This window comes from Euleptes europaea, chromosome 10 (genome assembly GCF_029931775.1).
Source record: "Euleptes europaea isolate rEulEur1 chromosome 10, rEulEur1.hap1, whole genome shotgun sequence".
NCBI classification, from domain to species: domain Eukaryota; kingdom Metazoa; phylum Chordata; class Lepidosauria; order Squamata; family Sphaerodactylidae; genus Euleptes; species Euleptes europaea.
This window is the reverse complement of record NC_079321.1, coordinates 59,469,403-59,489,818: the sequence shown is the minus strand read 5'-3', so window position 1 is coordinate 59,489,818 and position 20,416 is coordinate 59,469,403. Positions and strand designations below refer to the sequence as shown.

The following is a 20,416-nucleotide window of genomic DNA, read 5'->3' as shown; positions in this document are numbered from 1 at the left end:
GTTTGAGACCAGAAATGTGTTGACACCGGCTTTGTTCTTTCACTCCGGCTTTCTTCTTTTGGCGCAAAACCAGAGGACCTCGCTATACTTTGAAAACACCGAACCGGGCACTTGGAAATTGTTTTATTTAGCTTATTGCAAAAAAAAAAAAGAAAAAAAATCACTTTGACTGGAGGGAGCGGAGGAAGTTCATTCTCAGGGATCCCAGGCCGGATTCCTTCTACTTTCAGAAGTAATGATCCATTCTCTGATCCAGGCTGTTATGCCGGTTTTTTGATAGATAGATAGATAGATAGATAGATAGATAGATAGATAGATAGATAGATAGATAGATAGATAGATAGATAGAGCGAGCGAGCGAGCGAGCGAGCAAAGGGCATTTCATGGAGTCGCACTGTATTTAAGATAAATTATTATAAAAATGAAACTAAAGATACCGAAGAGGTGGAATGATGAGGAATTAGGAGAAATAATATTGAATATTTTGACAGGTTTATTCCTGGGCTGTCCTAAAACATGGCAGAGGCAACACCAAGGACTGAACCATATTCTGAAGGCTTTGATTTGAAAGAAAGGACCAGGGAAAAACCAGACCTGCTTCCAAATTTAGTTGGAAGTTCTGAGCGAGCCTCTTTCGGGAATTGGCTTCGGGGTAAATATCCCCACGGTGGGTGGGCGCGTTTCTTGACATCCTATGGAAATGGATGGGGCTTGCTTCGTGGTTAGGATGGGACGGACAGAAGAAGCCAGGGTGTCAAAAAGCACAGGTCCTTTGAAGGACTTCCCCCCCACCCCAATTAGGAACGGGTTCCCCCTGCCCGTGCAATGCGCGGGTGGGTTTGCTTTAAAGAACAACTTGTGCTGTGCGATGCTGTGCTTTGGATTTCCCACTCCGGAGTCTGGCATATAGTGGCATATAGTCTCATGCGCTGAGGACCAGATGGAATTTTGTTTGTTTTAATTCTTCTGGTGCGCTGCTGCTCTGAAAAAATAAAGGGCACCGCTGATTTCAAACAGAACTGACCTACATCTAAGCATGTTTAAGAATCTCAGCCCCCCCCCCAAATGTGAGAGGTGCCAGGAATCTGTGAAGGCGATTCTCTGGCGTTCCAGGTGCAAAGCTTCAGAAGTCAAAGCTTCATTCTGGCCTTCAGGGTGAAAGAACCAGATGCTTGCAAGAGGCCATCTCGTCTTGAGAGGACCAAAGGCTCTGTAGGCCGCCCCTTAAATTCTGCCTACTCTCAAGTAAGCGTATCTGGAGACACTCTTCTGTTCCCTACTTCTGCAGAACTTCTTCGCCTTCAAAGAGGTAGTCAGGCAAGCTGGTAGTGAGAGAGACGCCTGTTGGCCTCGTAAGCAAATCCGCACACCCAGCCGGCGACGAAAAGTTTCAGCGGCCCATTTCCACACATTAAAGCCCCATGAAAGGACATTTTCTCTCCAGGCCACTTGGCAACCCTAAGCTTTCTTATATTATCCATAAAGGTAAAGGTAGTCCCCTGTGCAAGCACCCGGTCTCTCGTGTGTGTGTGTGTGTGTGTGTGTGTGTGTGTGTGTGTGTGTGTGTGTGTGTGTGTGTGTGTGTGTGTGTGTGTGTGTGTTAAGAGCCGTCAAGTCGCTTCCGACTCATGGCGACCCTATGAATCAAAGTCCTCCAAAATGTCCTATCTTTGACAGCCTTGCTCAGGTCTGGCAAACTGAGGGCTGTGGCTTCCTTTATTGAGTCCATCCATCTCTTGTTGGGTCTTCCTCTTTTCCTGCTGCCGTCAACTTTTCCTAGCATGACTGTCTTTTCCAGTGACTCGGGTCATACTTACCACTAATCTAGCGGTAAAGCCGGAGCGAATTCAAGCCGCTTTTCAAGCCGAATATGAAGCTTCCTTGTATTAATACTAACCAAAAGCAACACAAGACGGATTGATACCCCTCCCGGCCTCCTAGGAAGCACTCGTACAGACTTGAGCTGCAAGACTATTGTAAAGTTCAGTCTTCTTAAGCGATTTTTGGCTGGGCCGGTGCTAAGCCTGGTTGTAACTCTTTGCAGTTAATGGGAATGTTAACAAGGAGCTCGATCGGGGCAGGTTTTATCCCCCGCTCTCCGTTTCACCCCTCTCGGCCCCTGGCAGCGCTCGGAAGCTGGAGCTGGCTTTCATGCGGCGATTCCGAGGCAATCCGAAATACCGACCCGGGCTCCATTTGCCTGGAAGCAAAGGCAATTGGCTTCGATGGGAAATTAGCTCCAAACGCCCTTGTTTGGGATCTTGACACACTGATCTTCAACACAATAAGCTCTACTAACATTGCATAGATGGGGTGCGCGCGTGTTTTAAATCAGCTTGTGTGTTCCGTCTTGAGAGGCTGGCGGGTCGGGCTGTTAGGATTTGTTTTTTCTCCTCCTGACCTTTTGTATTAGTGCATTCATTGCTTCGAACCGAGATCACCTTACCAACGAACAGCTTTCTTGTGGCATTAAATCCCGAGCATTAGATCTTCCTTCGCCGGATGCGTGGAGGACCGGGAAAGGCACGTGCTGCGAAAGGCACCCGAGAAATCTGCTCGGTTGCTTCTTTTTCGCTTGCAACTTTCTTTCCGCGTTTTCCGAAGAAGCTCAGAGCGACGTTCAACATTCCTCCCTCCTCCATTTGATCTTCATAACAACTTTGTGCAGTAGGTTAGACAGTGGCGGATTTACGTATAAACTAAACAAGCTATAGCTTAGGGCCCCACTCTTATTAGGGCCCATGAACCTTATTCATGGAAGGTTTTGCATTGGATTTGTCACTCTCTAGATGCACATTTTCCCCATCTGAATTCTCAAAACTCTGCATGGCGGCTTATTGTTGAGTTTTGAGAATATGGATGGGGGAAAGTGCATCTAAAGAGTGGCAAATCCAATGCAAAACCTTCCATGAATAAATGGCCATAGTGAAATACGAAAGCAGGTGTAGCAAGCGCCTCTTTTCTTTCGGACTGCTCCGAGATCACAAATCGCCCCTCCCTCCAGTGGATCTACGTGGGACTAGACAGCTAGCTTCACTCTCCGAATGGGATCAGTCTGGACTATTTCCTGTAAAATCACTCAGTCTCTCTTACTCACACACACTAACATGCTGCAGGGGTCCAGAAAGCCTGTGGATCTGCGTGGGACAACTAGCTTCGCTCTCCGAATGGGATCAGTTTGGATTATTTCCTGTAAAATCACTCAGGGCAAAAACGCATGGGAGGTTTTGCCTTGGATTTGCCGCTCTCTAAATTCACATTTTCCCCAGCCAAATTCTCAGAATTTAAAAATAAGCCCCCATGCAGAGTTTGGAGAATCCAGAGGGGGAAAATGTGCCTCTAGAGCAGTGGTTCCCAACCTTTTTTTGACCAGGGACCACTAGGACTTTTTTGTTTGGTGCAGGGACCCCAAGGTTCAAAATAAAAATTATGAGAATATGAAAATAAACTTTAATCATAACTGTTAGTTAAACATTAAACTTAGAATAATATTTGAATATATTTTTTATAATAGAGAACTTTTAATTGAAAATATTACTTTATTATGGTTTTATAACTTTGTTTCGCGGATCTTAATTTAGTTCTCACGGACCCCTGGGGGTCCACGGACCCCTGGTTGGGAACCAGTGCTCTAGAGAGTGGCAAATCCAAGGCAAACCCCCCCATGCGTTTTCACTCTTTCTTACTCACACACACTAACATGCCGCAGGGGTTCCGAAAGCCTGCGACCAGTGTCCTGAATGGGCTGAACAAGGAGCAGAGGGCAATAAATCCCGGCCCAGGACGAGTCTGTCTGACCTCTGGCCCGCCTGGTCGAAGGCCAAAAGGTACCCGGCCGCTCCTCCGGGGCGCCTGGCCATCCAGTCAAGGAGCGTGAAGGACACGCGAACCTTTCGGTCCCCGGCGGCAAATCCAAGGCAAAACGCATGGGAGGTTTTGCCTTGGGTTTGCCCCTCTCTAGGTGCACATTTTTCCCCATCTGCATTCTCAAAACTCTGCATGGGGGCTTCTTGTTGAGTTTTGAGATTTTGGCTGGGGAAAATGTGCATTTAGAGAGCGGCAAATCCAAGGCAAAGCCTCCCATCTCATCAGCTCGGAAGGAGGGAAGAGATGTAGACCAGCCAGGAGGCCGCCTTTCCCGCCTCGGCTTTCGGGCTGGAGGTCTCTCCCCGAGGCTCGGTTGCTTGGAAGACCTCGCCCGCCGAAAAGGGAAGGAGGCACGGAGGCTTTGATTTTCATTCTCTCCCCCCCCCCCACACACACACACCCCTCAAAAGGAAGGCTGAAACCGATCTAACGTGCCCACTGGAGCAAACCACGCCATGAAAGGCCTGGGTGTTTATATAAAAAAGAAAGAAAGAAAGAAAAAAAGAAAGGGGGGGTTAAGAAAAAGGCGCCTTGGAAGCAAATGGGATGGAAAATTAAATGAAATTAAATAGCTTGAACGTCTTTATTGTCCCTTATTTAAAAGGACACATTAATTACATGCTTCCAGCTTTATTCCGAGACAATGTTGGGGCTCAAAACGTCCCACTAGCCTCTTTTGAGAGGCTTCAACTGGGTCGCTGGAAAGAGCCCTTCAAAGGGGGGGGGATCGCTTTTGCCCAGCAAGCAAAAGAGCTTTCTCGTGTGTGTGTGTGTGTGTGTGTGTGTGTGTGTGTGTGTGTGTGTGTGTGTGTGTGTTTTACTAGCCAGCTTCCCTCTCTCCCCTCCCTCCCCGTCTCTGGCCAGCGCTGAACTGCCAGCGCCCCCGAGGGAAGGCTTTGGCTGCGGGGCTGGCGCTCTCTTGGCTCGAACAAGTTGCCCCGTAATGAGGCATGAATGTTCAGGAACAACAGGCGTCCACCGAGGCACAGTTGCGCCGAGCAATGTCCCACCAGGGAGCTCCATTCAGCCGCTCCAACCGCTCGGGCCCCGGGAAGGTTCAACATTACATTCAAACCAGCATGAATGCCTGTAGACAGGGCCAGCTCCATTATGCGGGGGGGGGGGGGAGAAACACAGTGGCTGCCCGGACAAAAAGGAGGGGGGGAACCGAAGAAAGAAGGGGAAAGAAAGGAAAGAAGGCGGCTAAGGGGAGACATGATAGAGGTCTATAAAATTATGCATGGTTTGGAAAGAGTGCATAGTGAGAAGCTTTTCTCCCTCTCCCATAATACTAGAACGCGGGGTCATCTGCTGAAGCTGGAGGGTGACAGATTCAAAACAGATAAAAGGAAGTATTTTTTCACACAACGCATAGTTAAATTGTGGAACTCCCTGCCCCAGGATGTGGTGATGGCTGCCAGCTTGGAGGGCTTTAAGAGGGGAGTGGACATATTCATGGAGGAAAGGGGTATTCATGGCTATTAGTTAGAATGGATACTAGTCATGCTGCATACCTATTCTCTCTAGTATCAGAGGAGCATGCCTATTATATTGGGTGCGGTGGAACACAGGCAGGACGGTGCTGCTGCAGTCATCTTGTTTGTGGGCTTCCTAGAGGTACCTGGTTGGCCACTGTGTGAACAGACTGCTGGACTTGATGGACCTTGGTCTGATCCAGCAGGGCCTTTATTGCGTTCTTATGTTCTTAAAATGCCGCCTGTTCATTCAGGAGCCCGACTTATCCCAGCGCAATTGGGGCAGGCCAGTTTCTCCCCTCCCCAGACACCCCTCTCTTTTGGTTTCCACCGGGGTGTGAGGAGGATGAAACACCTATTTTACTTCTAAATTGTCATAGACTGACCCTTTGATGGGGTTGGGTGCCAGGCCCGAAGGCAAGGCATTCTTCAGCAAGAAATCTTGCCCTTCATCTCAGGAGCAGGCGGGGCTACTAACTGATCAAAGGAAGGCACTCTGCACACGCTGGGGGGGCATATTCTCTCTCATGCCCACTTCGGGCACTTCCCAAGAGGAAAACCAGAGCAGTGGTTCACCTATCAAAGCAGGCCGCCGGATCGGATGGCTCCGTTCCTTTTCTCAGGGGAGGAGGGCTCAGGCTAACCGAGAGCAAGCACGTGCACTCTGCATATGCTTACAGGCACTCTTGGTCACCGGCAGACCGTTGGGCGGAGTTCTCCCATTCCAAAGAGAATCTCGCAGGGTAAGCCTTCGCTGGGGCTGGGGGGGGGGCGCTTGGTCAGATGCCCCCGTCTTTTTACATTACATGACCCTGGCCAGGCAAACAAGTGGGGTGGGGGGGCGCTACGTGCCGGTTCCCGAGAAGACCCATTGGCCGTTTATGCATGGGAGGTTTAGCCTTGGATTTGCCGCTCAATAGATGCACATTTCCCCCATCCGAATTCTCCAAACTCTACAATAAGCCCCCATGCAGAGGTTTGAGAATTCGGAGGGGGGAAATGTGGGTCCAGAGAGCAGCAAATCCAAGGCAAAACGGCCCCAAAGTGTTTGGTTTCCAAGCGCAGAAAGCGCGAGGCGGGAAGCGGGTTTGGTGGGCTGGGCGAGGCGCCCCGGACCGACCAGCTGCGCGGGGCAGACGAGATGCGGGTGGGATAGCGGAGCAGCCTTTGAATAGTAATGAGGCTCCGATGGGAACCCCGGCAGATGACACCGGCCGGGCTGCGGGCTGCATCGCCGCCTTCCTTGCTGGAAGAGGGCTTGCGGAACACCAGTGGGAAAGCCCACCTTTAAAAAATAATAATAATAAAACACGCAAAAACACCAGCGAGGAGCCGAGGTTAAGAGGGGTGGTTTGGAGCGGTGGACTCTGATCCGGAGAACCCGGTTTGATTCCCCACTCCTCGATGGCGGAGGCTAATCTGGTGGACCGGATTAGTTTCCCCTCTCCTACACATAAGGCCAGCTGGGTGACCTTGGGCTAGTCACAGTTCTCTTAGAGCTCTCTCCGCCCCACCAACCTCACAGGGTGTCTGTTGTGGGGAGAAGGGAAGGTGATCGTCTTTAAGTTGGTAGAGAGAGTCGGTATATAAAAAACATCTTTTCTCCTCCTCCTCCTCCTTGACTTCTATGTACTTAGAGGCGCTGAAGTTCCCATCGATTCGAATGGCTGGAGAGTCCACATTTAGAAGGCGCAGTCCTGATGCCTGTTAAGCCCATTGACTTTAAAGGATTTAGAAGGTATGATTGTGGTCAGGGTTCGGCTGTTCCTGTGTGCTCTGGATCCATTCAAATCGATCCATTCAAATCAAATTTTCTTCTCCTCCTCCTCTTCCTTTTCTTCTTCTTCTCTTCCTCCTCCTCCTTTTCTTCTTCATCTTCCTCTTCTCTTCCTCCTCCTTCTCCTCTTCTTTTTCTCCTCCTCCTTTTCTCCTCCTCCTCCTTTTCTTCTTCTTCTTCTTCTTCTCCTCCTCTTCTTCTTCTCCTCCTCCTCCTCGTTCTCCTCTTCTTTTTCTCCTCCTCCTTTTCTCCGCCTCCTTCTCTTCCTCCTCTTCTTTTTCTCCTCCTCCTTTTTTTCTTCGTCTTCCTCTTCTCTTCCTCCTCCTTCTCCTCCTCCTTTTCTTTTTTCTTCTTCTCCTCCTCCTCCTCCTCTTCGTCTTCCTCTTCTCTTCCTCCTCCTTCTCCTCTTCTTTTTCTCCTCTTCCTTTTCTTTTTTTTTCTTCTTCTCCTCCTCCTCCTCTTCTTCTTCTTCTCCTCCTCCTTCTCCTTCTCCTTTTCTTTTTCTCCTCCTCCTTTTCTTCTTCTCCTCCTCCTCTTCTTTTTCTCCTCCTCCTTTTCTTCTTCTTCTTCTCCTGCTCCTCCTCCTCCTTTCCCTCCTTCCCCCCCCCGCCCCCCGCCGGCCCCGTTGCGCGGACGCGCTCAAGACGGCCGCCCCGCTGGAATGCGGACGGGAGGCGAGCGCATTTCAAGGCGCACAATCGGCGGCTTTCAAAAGGGGAGGACGGGCCGCTTGCCACATCGCGTATTCAAAAGCTGTCGAGGGTCGCCTCCCGCCCCTCCCTTGGCCCGCGGCTCTCTCCTGGCTCTTTCGGTTGACAGGGTGCAAAGAAAAGTCACCCGACTTGGGGGTGAATGGCGATGTTTCGGTGTACCTTATAAATTCATACCTTTTCTGCCGCCCTCGCCTTGCGAGGAGCCCCGGCCTCAATTCGATTTTCCTTGCTGCTGGGCACATTTAGCGGCGTCTCTATGGGCGAAGTTCATTTCTAGGCAAATGTATTCAAGAGCCGAGGGGGATGAATGGGACCGTGTGTCAGCCGCCCCTAATTGGGATTAAAGCACTTCGGACCATATGCGGAGAGTGACAGAAATTCTCAGGTCCCATTGTCTCCAGCCTTCCACCCGCCTGGACACACCTCCTCGAGAGGAGATTTACAAAGCTGGCCCGGAGAAACGGAGAACATAAAAGAGGGGGGACCCTGCCAAAGGAGAAGGTTAATGTCTCTCTCTGGCTTGCCGGCTCCCTCTCTCTCTCTCTCCCCGGCTGTGGGACTTGCCAGGCCAACAAATGTTCAGGACAGCTTCTGAATTGGGGGGGGGGGGGGTTAAAAACTGCACAAGCAATTCCCTGACCTAATTAGATCCTGATGGACAAAGCTAAATTAATCAAACTCCTGTTGGGAAACAGCCAAGATTACTATTATGACATGCAGACTTCTTGTTATTTGATGTTGTTATTGTGATGGGCACTTAGACCGTTATGAATGGCATGAGGGGTGGAGAGATCAAAAGACTTTTCCACCCCTGCTGCAATTCATCTAAGGCAGAGCTTTCCAACCCCTGCTCCAAGGAGCACTTGGTGCTCCATGAAACATCTCTTAGTGCTCCGTGAAGAGACTGAAAAGAAAAATACTACTGTCATTGTGAAAGGAAGGAAGGAAGGAAGGAAGGAAGGAAGGAAGAAAGGAAGAAGATGAAGAAGAAGAAGAAGAAGAATTGGTTTTTATATGCTGAGTTGCTGACTTTCTCTGCCACTTAAGGGAGACTCAAACCTGCTTACAATCACCTTCTCTTCCCCTCCCCACAACAGAGGTGAGGTGGGTGAGACTGAGAGTGTGTGACTTGCCCAAGGTCACCCAGCAGGCTTCATGTGAAGGAGTGGGGAAATAAATCCAGTTCACCTTGGGGAATCAAATCCGGTTCTCCAGATCAGACTTCATCGCTAGGTGAAAATTAGTGCTCCGTGATGAATTTATCTTCTGAAAAGTGCTCCATGACTCAAAAGGTTTGGGAACCTCTACTCTAAGGGAACTGATGGACAGTTGAGGAAAGCAAATGAGAACTTCCTCTAACAACACTTAATTCCTCTGTAGAAGCATTGGTGGTCACAGGCTTAGACCACAGAGTAAAAAGAGAGGCCACATTTATGGAGGATAGGCTAATCGGTCATTATTGGTCATAGGGTTAAGTGGACTCTCCCGGTATCTTGGAATACCACATGTGGGATTACTGGTGTTATACTAGATAAACCAGATGAATGGTTTATAACTGAATACCAGATGCTGGGCTCAAGCAGCCAGGGAGGCAGCGCTAGAGCTTTTCTGCCATGCTTCTAGGAAGCCTCTGGCTGACCACTGCTGGAAAGAGGATGCCAGATTAGATGGACACGTTGATCCAATTGAACTCTTTTAAAAGGTTGGCTATCACACACACACACACACACACATACAGAGAGAGAGAGAGAAGGCAGCATGGTATAGCCTGATGTAGTCAGATCTTGGAAGCTAAGCAGGATCAGCCACCAAGGAGACTACCCAAAAATACCAGGGTAGCTATGCAGAGGAAGGCACTGGCAAACCACCTCTGTTAGTCTCTTGCCCTGAAAACCCCATAAGGAGTCACCACAAGTTGGCTACGAGTTGACTGCACTTTACACACACACACACACAAAGTCATTGTCTTAGTTTGTAGGAAGTTGTTCTTTCATCAGTTGTCACAAGAGACTATTTTTCCAGCCTAAGCTAAGGGCATAATTCTGTCAAAGCAAAGCACTTCCTGTCCCACTGATTTCAGCAGGCAAGATAGCAAGCCAGGGCTTAGCTCTCCCTTGGGAATCAATTTGCCCCTAATTCATTTTCTTTTCCTTTTTCTCCCCCACCAAGCAAAATCAAATATGATCAAAAATATAGAAAACAAAGGAAATGAAGGCAGCTCAAAACAGTGATTACCATCACGATCCTGAACATTTTTACTGAGCAAGTAAGGGGATGCTTGCCAATTCAGAATATGAAATAAAGTCCTGAAGTATAACCCATCTATTTTAACTCAAACTTTCCAGAGCCCCTAAAACTTCCTTGAAGTTTTTTTATTATTATTATGCCTGGTGTAGAGAAGTTGATGACAGTGCTGTATAAAACAATACAGGGACATTCTCCAGAAACATTAAATTCCTTCTTGCCTTAACAGAAGAGAAAAAAATGATGCTCACATTTCACATTTACAAATAAGTGGGTCTCAGTCAACCCAATATTTACATTGAGTTCAATATTGCTGGAGGGGTGGGACTGTTAATTTAGGAGTGTAAGAAGCAAATGTCCTCAGAATCCTCCTCTTAGGATTGCACTATAAGCACAGGCATTAATGCACAGTCTTTCTAAAAAGGCAAAATGAGTGAAATTAAAATCTGAGCCAGAAATATATTCCTTGGGCCACAACCTAGTCTGTTCCATTATCAAGAAACGTCTAGAATGATGACCTCAATTGCAGGTCTCATGCTTACCCAGCCAACTATCTGCTTTTGGTGGGGAAAGAACAGGTCCACACAACTGCTTTCATTATACACATACATAAACAAGGAATCATGGAGTTGGAAGGGACCACCAGGGTCATCTAGTCCAACCCCCTGCACAATGCAGGAAATTCACAACTACCTTTCCCCCACACCCCAGTGACGCCTACTCCATGCCCAGAAGAGGGCCAAAAAACAAAATGGGGAAAAAAAAAACTTCCAGGATCCCTGGCCAATGTGGCCTGGAGGAAAATTGCTTTCTGACCCCAAAGTGGTGATTGGCATTTCCCTGGGCATGTAAGAAAGGGCCACAAGAATCAAACACTGATGTAAACCTTCCTGGCCTCCCTCTCATGATCTGCCTAAGTTCACAGAATCAGCATTGCTGTCAGATGGTCATCTAGCCTCTGCTTAAAAAACTCCAAAGGAGGAGAGCCCACCACCTCCTGAGGAAGCCTTTTTCACTGAAGAACTGCTCTAATTGTCCCGAAGTTCTTCCTAATGTTTAGCCGGAAACTCTTTTGATTTATTTTCAAGCTGTTGGTTCTGGTCCTACCTTCTGGGGCAACAGAAGATAACTCTGCACCATCCTCTATATGACAGCCCTTCAAGTACTTGAAGATGGTTATCATATCACCTCTCAGTTGTCTCCTCTCCATGCTAAACATACCAAGCTCCTTCAAACTTTCCTTGTAGGACTTGTAATAAGAGTGCTCTATTCAAACATCCATTCATGCACAGAGGACATTCATTCAAGCTTTTCTCTATTTTGAAAGGGGGGTTGAAATCACAAAACGGGGTCTGCATAGAATCACCCAATATGTTGTACATGACAGAGGAATGCATGGTGTGCATACAGGGGGGACTAGGAGGAAAAAATGGCACAGGAAAAGGGCTTAATCCCCATCACATCCCCAGCCCCGCCCCCAAAGAAGAGAAGGCTCCTTCTTCCCCATCCCTGGATGGGGCCACCCATGTATTGGGGCTGTAGTGGCTCTGGCAGGGAGGGCAGGCCATTGGCCCACTGGGACTTTTGCCCCTGTGCGCATACTTCACTACAGGAAAAGAATCACTGAGTACATAAGCATGCAAATAACCTCGGTGCTGCCATCCTCTGCAGTCAGAAGGGTCACCCAGTGCACGAACTAGTATAAATAGACCATTAAAGAAGAAGAAGAAGAGTTGGTTTTTATATGCTGACTTTCTCCACCACTTAAGGAAGAGTCAAACCGGCTTACAATCACCTTCCCCAGAGATCCCTATACAAAGAGGGGTCAAACAAGGGTGTCCATTGTCACCTATGCTGTTTGCATTGGCAATGGAACCATTGGCTGATAGAATTCGTAACAGTGTAAGAATACAGGGATATAAGATAGGAAAAGAGGAGGTGAAAATTAATCTGTTCGCTGATGATATATTATTGATAATGGAACAACCATTGGCAGGTCTTAAAGAGCTAATTATTATTTTGCGAGATTTCAAGAATATTTCAGGGCTGGGAGTAAACATAAAAAAATCGGAAATTATGTGGTTCAATGGAACGAAAAAGGAAAAAGAGGAAGTTAGGAAATATACAGGAATGAAAACAGACGTTAAAAAAATTAAATATTTGGGAGTACAGTTACCAAAGAATACAGAAAGAATAGTAAATATTAATTATAAGGAGATATGGGAAAAGATGAGTAAGAAGATGGAGGAATGGAAGAATAAAAGCTTGAGTATATTAAATAAAATTAGGGCAGCCAAAACGTTTATAATATCAAAAATGATGCACTTGTTTCAGACTCTCCCGGTGGAACTAGATTCACGGCAAGTGGGTGCATGGGATGAAGCTATTAGGAAATGGGTATATGGAGGAAAGAAGGCAAGAGTAATGAAGAAAATTATTTATGTGCCTCAGGAAGAATTGGGATGGGGTCTCCCACAATTACAACAGTATTATGAAGCATTTCATTTAAAAGCATTGATGGAGATTGAGGGAGCTGAAAATAAGAAATGGATAAGAGTAGACAATGAATTAAATCAAGGTATGGGGAAATATGGAATATTTACAGAAAATTCAAAAAGCTTTACGATTAACCAAGGGCCCGAGACGGGCAGTATTGAGTGTTTGGAAGAAATGGAAAATGAAGTGGATGAACAAACAATCAAGATGGACCCCAATAGTCTGCGTGAAAGAAAGTGTCATAGATGGTAACTTAGGGCTAAAAATGAAAAATAAGGGTTATTATAGAGTGAAGGACATATTAGATCACCAAGGAAATTTGAAACCTTTTCAGAGAGTATTAGATGAAGTGGGCCAAAGACATTGGCTGGGACTGAGGGGACTATATGAAGCAGTAAAACAAGGAAGATGGGGAGAATGTATGAAAAGAGAGGACAATGAATTGGAAGAGTTAATAAAGAGTGAAGCATATATTAGAAAAGGATTAGCAGGGAAAATATACAGAATGATGATAAGAGATAAAGAATTTATGATTAGAATAATACAGGCAAAATGGGCAAAAGAAACCACAATATCAACACAAATGGTGAATAAAATGATGAAGGGTATTAAAATGTTGAAGATGGATAGATATAAAGAGTTGGAAAGGAAAATAATGCTGAAGTGGTACAGAACACCGGCCAAAATAGCACATATGATCAAAGGAATGAGACAAAATTGTTGGCATTGTAACGCAAAAGAGGGGTGGTTCTCACATTTGTGGTGGGAGTGCCCAAGGGTAATAGAATTTTGGAACAAAATACTTAGTAAAATTAAAGAATTGTTTAAGATTAGACTTCAAGTAACTGTAGACCTGATGTTTATGGGAATAATGGGGTGTGAGAAGGTAGAAAAGGGTGAACAAGAGATGTTTAAAGCGATGATATTAGCAGCTCACGCAATTATAGCTTTTGGATGGAAAGATAAAACAAAGTGGACTATGGACAGGTGGAATAATTATGTGTTCGAATATGTGCAAACAGATGTATTGGGATACTTAAAACAACAGACGATGGGAGAAACAGAAGAAATGGAACTGAAGACTAAGTGGAACCCATACATTAATTGGGTGAAAAGAGGAGAAGCCAACGAAGAGACTTTAGTAAAACTAAAAAGGCTATGCTCATGGCTGAAAATATGAAAATATGATATTATGGATTGGTCCGTGGGGGGAGAGAAAGGGGGGGGGGAAGGGAGAAATTTGTATTGGAAGAAGGAAAGTGTAAAGTGTAATTATAAAGGTATGGAGATGTAAAATGACCTCCAATGCAATAAAAAATATATTAAAAAATAAAAAAACCAATCACCTTCCCCTCCCCTCCCCACAACAGACACCCTGTGAGGTAGGTGGGGATGAGACAGCTCTAAGAGCTGTGACTAGTCCAAGGTCACCCAGCTGGCTTCATGTGGAGGAGTAGGGAAACAAATCCAGTTCACCAGATTAGCCTCGGCCGCTCATGTGGAGGAGTGGGGAATCAAGCCTGGTTCTCCAGATCAGAGTCCACCGCTCCAAACAACTCTACCGCACTGGCTGTCTAGAACTAGCTGAAACAGACAAGGCCATGTACAGATGCCAAGTGAGCAGGAATTGGGAGCACCTAGCAGTGGGAACAGCAGCATTCATCAGTGTCCTATGCGTGAAATCAGGATCAGAGCCCCAGCTGGAATGCTGGGGAAACATATCAACTGCCTGAGATGCTCCCATTCACAACCCCTGACCTTCCCCCCACTTCCCTTGTTGCCCTCCTTCCAAGGCTAGCTCGCACAAGCTGTCCTCAATGTCAACAGCCATCTGCTCCCACTCCAAATAAGAGTGCGGGACCACAAACAGGGGCAATTCAAAGGGGCTCAAGTACAAACTCCAGTAACTCAGCAGAGGAGAACACCTGAGGAGCAGGCCTGGTTCCCCGCCCAAGCCACCTCAGCAGTGAGGAGGAGCTCGGCTTGCTCCTGGCCATTGACAGCAAAGGAAGTGAGGTGTGCTAGACCTCCTGGACCTGTTCCATTGGTGAATGGCTCCAATCCAAGCTCCAGATGCGCATGGACTCACACCCAGCCAGCAGCAGTTGGAGTAGCAGAGTGGGCCCTGCCTGGGGCAACCAAATACTTTCAACTGGCCCTTCAGAGTAGCACAAGAAGGAATGAAGCAGTAGCTGCCCTAGCAAGAACGTAGAATTGTGTTGCATATACAAGTTAGATTGGTCAGTTAGCATAAAACTCAGTCCACAATTCCAGCTTTTGCTGCTGAATTATATGATATATATAGTCATGAAATATTAGTTTGCTGTTACATTGGGACCAGCGAAATTACCAACGAGCAGATCATATAATACAGAGCGATGCCAATGGTCAGTACATTTGCTTTAAGGGTGCGGTCATAAGCACAGTTACTAGGGAATGAGTCTGAAATAATGTGCACAGAATCAGGCAGCACCTCAAGGTGCAGAAAAAGGATTTAAAAACAAACAAACACCTGGCTCCTTATTATTTAAAGCATTTGTATCCCTTGATGTAAACTAATAATTTTCTAGACATCTTGCATTTATACCGCCCCAATTTCTATCAAAAGAGAGAAAGTATTATGAAGGCCGAATAGCAACATTGTTGTAAAAGCACGGTCATCAACCTGTTAAGCAGAAAAAGTGTCAGTGCAGAGTTCATAATCAGCAATTCCATCAGCACCCCACCTTTAAAAAGACTTCCAACAAGAACAGTTCAGCAAGCCACAGCATCAATAGTGTCCAGAACTTAGAATGATAACAGTGGTAAAACAGTCACCTCAATTGTTCTTTGTTGGACAATAAAATACATGTTTACAGGAAACTGAACAGAATCACAGTTGAAAAGTCTAGTTTTTCCAGTTTTTTTAATTTCATGTATGGACTTAGCTCAATAAGTAAACACTTTATTGTCACATTTTAGTACCTGTACTATCTCATTTTGAAGTATTTTTAAAATTACGCTGGTTGTCCTGTACACGCCTGGGGGAAGAAGTGTTTTCATTTTCTGTTTTGAAATTTAAGCCGTTAACATTCCCCCCGAGTGAAATGCGTATAAATGGAACCTGTCTGCAGTTTGTGAGTCCGAACCCGGAGACTAAAGAGACCCCTTTCCCTTGGCCCACTGACTTTGGGACTGGTTAATATAATTGCTTTTCACACTGTTTTGTTTCAAATTCCCAGTCTGCCTTTACTGTTTCCCTCCCCTTTCAATAAAATGTTACTTGTTCAAGTCTTTCAGGGTTTGAATGGGGCACCTAAAATACTGTGGTCCCTAACCTGGCCCTTTTACAGCCAAAAAAAGGGTTACATTTTGGGGGGATGTAAATACTAACTCGCCCATTGCAGTGCCCCCTCCAAAAATGAATTAAACTGACAAGACCTGTGACGTGACCCCATAGACTTCTCAGAAGCCACAGCCTCATTCACTCGCTAGGTAGTTTCTACTAAAAGTGTAGCGACAACTCTGATGTGAAAGGAAAGGCTCTTGAAGAAAAGTTTTTTTGGTCTGGTTGTTTGTAATTGCTTCTGTAGCAGAGACAACCTTTGCTGGTAACAAGATGCTTCCCGTGCATATGAGCTCAGTTTGAGCACGCTGTGTTGCCTGCCTATTGTTATGGTGGTCTTCCTCATTCATCACGGCAGTTGTCATCCTTGTCACTGACCACAAAGGTAGCGCGCATTCTTTTGGTTCTAGGCTCAAAGACCTCGCAGTCTCCCCACAGGGCTCGCCCCAAGCCCTGAGATTTCGTTTTCGACATGCTTGTGGGTGGAAAGACTGGCAGAAAAGAGGTCAGAGTTTGGTGGCAGCCAGTTTCCATGGCATGCCAGTAAATTCTGTGTCAAAACTGCTTCTTCGCTGAACTTTGCTTGTCGGAGCGCTGGCTTCTGTGCTGTGGGTTTTTCTCCCTCTTGGAGAGGGATCTGGTGCAGCTGTGGGTGGGAAGCCAGTAGCTGCGTAGTCACTGAACCAAACAGGCTGCCAGAAGGGGCCAGGATGGGGCACACATGTTTCTGGGCCAGAAGCAGAGAGACTGAGTCTTACAATAAAGGCATCTGACAGCGCAATCCTCAGCACAGTGATACTCTTCCAAACTCCTAGACTTCAATGGGCTCAGAAGGGTGTAACTCTGCTAAGGATGGCGCTGTGAATTCTGTGCACATCAAGGGTTCTCAGTCCAGGTTTGCTGCCTGTATTTGGGGGTTGTTTACCCTGACCCTTCACACGCTGTGTTTTTTAGGGGCACACCAAATATTTTTTTCTGTAAGCACAAGCCTTATTTGGAATGCAAAAGTCAGAAGGTAGAAAACATGTGCAGAATCACTTGTCAGAGGTCATTTTTTCACGGAGGTTTGAAACGGTTTCACTTTTGTTTTGCAACGCTGCTAATTTTTTATTTTTCATGACTGCTTTGAATTTGTGGGAAAAAACCGCTTCATCCCTGCATCAAGTCAAACCTGTTTTGGTCTGTTCTTTCCTTTTGCTATGTGGTTTTTGGCGCAGATCTCCATGAAAAACTCCCTGGGGTCAGATGTATTCTCCCCGCCCATGCAGCCAAATTTCTCCTCCTACCCCGGCACATGAACAGTGATTAGACAAGGGGAGTTTTGTGCTCCGGCAAGTATTGCAGGCCGCCATTCCGCATCCGCAGAAGTCTTCCGGCCGGAGATGTGTGCGTTTCCTCTTCATAGGACTGTCGGGCAGTGCATAGCTGCTGCAGATCACACTCTTTGTTCTTCAGAGAGTGAGTGCTGCGGCTTTGCTTGTGGGGGGGGTATGTTTAGGGGATCGTGCCCAGGGGACAGCCTCCCTCCAAAGCAGGATGGATCAGCATGCTGCGAAGCGAACGGAGAGTGTTTGGCCATTTGGGGGCTAATTGTTGAGTTTTGAGAATTCGGATGGGGAAAATGTGCATCCTGAGAGTGTCAAATCCAAGGCAAAACTCCTGTCACCCTTCTGAGGAGGGGCGGCCAGTCTGCTCTGGGTCTCCCTCCTCTCACCACCACCCCCCACATGCATCCTGTGCATCACCAACCTGGTAAAAGAACAGAACAAAGGAACTATGGAAATCTTGGGAAAGTGTGCGGATCGGCATACTGCAAAGGGAAGGGAAGGGAGAGTTTGCATCCAGAGAGTGGCAAATCCAAGGCAAAACTCCCCATACATTTGGTTGCATGAAAGTGGATTCGAGCTGTTTGGTCTCCTGAGCGCTCGCCACCAAGATTTGCCCTCTTGGATGAAAGTTCCTGGCACTGGACAGCCGGAGATGTACTGGGTGGGGGGCACAATGATGACTGTCTGTCAAAGTCTGGGAAAGGGGGGAAGCATTGCCAAGTATGGGGTTGGGGGGAAACGGAGCATGGTAAATAGAAAAATTATATAAGGAAACAAGAGGGACTGGTGCTTGTTTTTCTGCGCTGCGGCCGTGTCCACAGAGGTGAACCACACAAGGTAATCTGCTGGCTGGAGCTGGGGCGGAGTTGGGGGCGGACCTAAACAATGAGTTTATCAGAAGGGGAGGGCTCCAGCAAAGGGGTAGACCAAATCGTTGTAGAATACTGCCTGCTTTGTTCCCATAAAAAACCGAAACAGCTTCAGGATTGATGGGGATGATCCGCGGCCATGAATTTTTTTTTTAATCGATGGGTTTTTTTGCTCCACGGCAAGAGAGAAGCAAAATCTACCGTGAAAAGTTGGCCAGAGTCTCACTGCTCATTGACACTCAGTGCAAAGCCAGGTTTGTTGTTGAGAAAGAAACCTCCCTATTTAAGGCCAGATCTACAGAGTCTCCAGTTCAGCTTCCCACCCCCTTGTCATTTTCTATTTACTTTCACACTCTGTTCCCCTATTAGCTTAGCTGAAGATGCTGGTCTAATTGCCCTCTTGGAGACTTTGACGAGACTGTCTTTATCTGGAAAGTCTTCCTTGAACCCCTTCCATGCTTCAGGGCACTCTTAGTCTTTTTCCATAAATTTGTCCAGTCATTGACTTCTAACAAACCTCAGCCATCACCCTGCCCTGCTCAATAATGGCTGGCAAAATAGGAAGGCAGTAATAGTGTGTGTGTGTGTGGGGGGGTGTATGTCAAAGCTTTGCCAAAATGGAGATTCCACTCTGTCAGTAAAATAAATTATACCTGCCATTACTATGTCGTATCAGCAGAGAAATTATTATGCAATATGATTACATTTAAATTATTGCTTAAGTAAAGGGGGAAGAAGTTTAGCCAAAATTAAGCACTTTTAAACACCAATGATTTCAAATAAAGAATTAAAGGCATTCTTAAATCTCTCCCACTGTAATCGATGGGACAAAAGGTCCCATATTGGTTGGGTCATGCCCTTAACAAGTGGGAGATGGGTGTCTTCCCTGTCTAAATGAAAGCCCTTCTGATTCATTACAGATCCCAGGTTTTAATGTCACTTGTGGTACCATGTCATGTGTTAATCAAGTTACTCATACCTGCTTTATAAACACAGAAGAATGAAGTGGAAATGAAGATGCTGAGGTGGTAGAATGAACTATACAGCTTCAGGAAGGGGGTGATATTTTGAATGCTCTCTCTCCCCTCCACTGAGAAACAGAAAACTAGCATGCCAGGGAGCAGGAAAATTAATCACTGGTGTACTATTTGTTTTTAATTTATCATGATACTTTTTTTTAAGGGGCATCTGAAAATGCATGCCTCCCCCCCCACACACACACACACAGACAACCCAACTTGATAGTGATCACAGTCCCACTTGGCCTCATTTGATCACCTCATTCATGCCAGCTGTGAGGCAAAGAGGGGCTCAGGATCAGCCATGCAAAGGAGCTATGAATGCTGAGCTTGTGTGCCAACTCAGTATCCACAAGGGCTGCAGGCCTTTTGCAAGGAAACTAAACATGTCTAGCCACCTTGCCTGGGTTGTAGCCCAGGGACTCTGAGCCTTTTCAAAGTCTTTGCCTTGCCAGCCTAGATCACCAAGAAGGGCTAAGAGAGGCTTTTGAAGGAAGCACTCCAAACATCTGGAACTCCTGGTCTTCTACGACCCCAAAAAAAATCAGAGCCTGCGATAGTATTTCTGCACAGTTGCTCAAAGGAGGGTCTGACTGCATTTTCATTATCACTTAATCCATTGCCTATTAAGCAGGTCTAGGACTGCAGTCAGCATCACCTACTTCTTGTTAGGGTTAACGTACAAGCTGCTGCATTGTTTGGTGGGTATGTGTATATGCAAACATCCAATGTTTTTCAGCCCACAGCTGTGAATCTGTGCCTGCCTCTGTTTAATTAGGACAGAAGAAACTAAAAACAACTTTGTGCATGTAAATCCTGGCTTTTGTGCAGCAATTTTCATCCAGGTGGCCCTGAGTGCCAGCACAGAGCAAGGTAAACCCTTACATAAGAACACAAGAAAGACCACGCTGGATCAGACCAAGGTCCATCAAGCCGAGCAGTCTGTTCACACAGGGGCCAACCAGGTGCCTCTAGGAAGCCCACAAACAAGACAACTGCAGCAGCATTCTCCTGCCTGTGTTCCAAAGCACCTAATATGATAGGCATGCTCCTCTGATCCTGGAGAGAATAGGTATGCATCATGACTAGTATCCATTTTGACTAGTAGCCATGAATACCCCTCTCTTCCATGAACATGTCCACTCCATTTTATAGATTTTATAGATGTGATGAAGCGACGCCATGTGTTTAAGCCTGGTCTGGACATATATTAGAATGAAGCAGTGGAATCCTGAGGCGTTGTTGTGCACGCTACTATTTCACTGTTCTAAGGAGGGAGTGCCATTCCGAATACACCCTATTG

At 46.5% G+C, this 20,416-nt stretch overlaps 1 protein-coding gene across 1 annotated transcript in view; it reads left to right on the top strand.

Moving 5' to 3' along the window:
- Positions 1 to 20,416, top strand: part of CCNC (cyclin C) — a 236,461-nt gene that overhangs the window by 156,545 nt on the left and 59,500 nt on the right. The gene's annotated exons all lie outside the window — the stretch shown is intronic.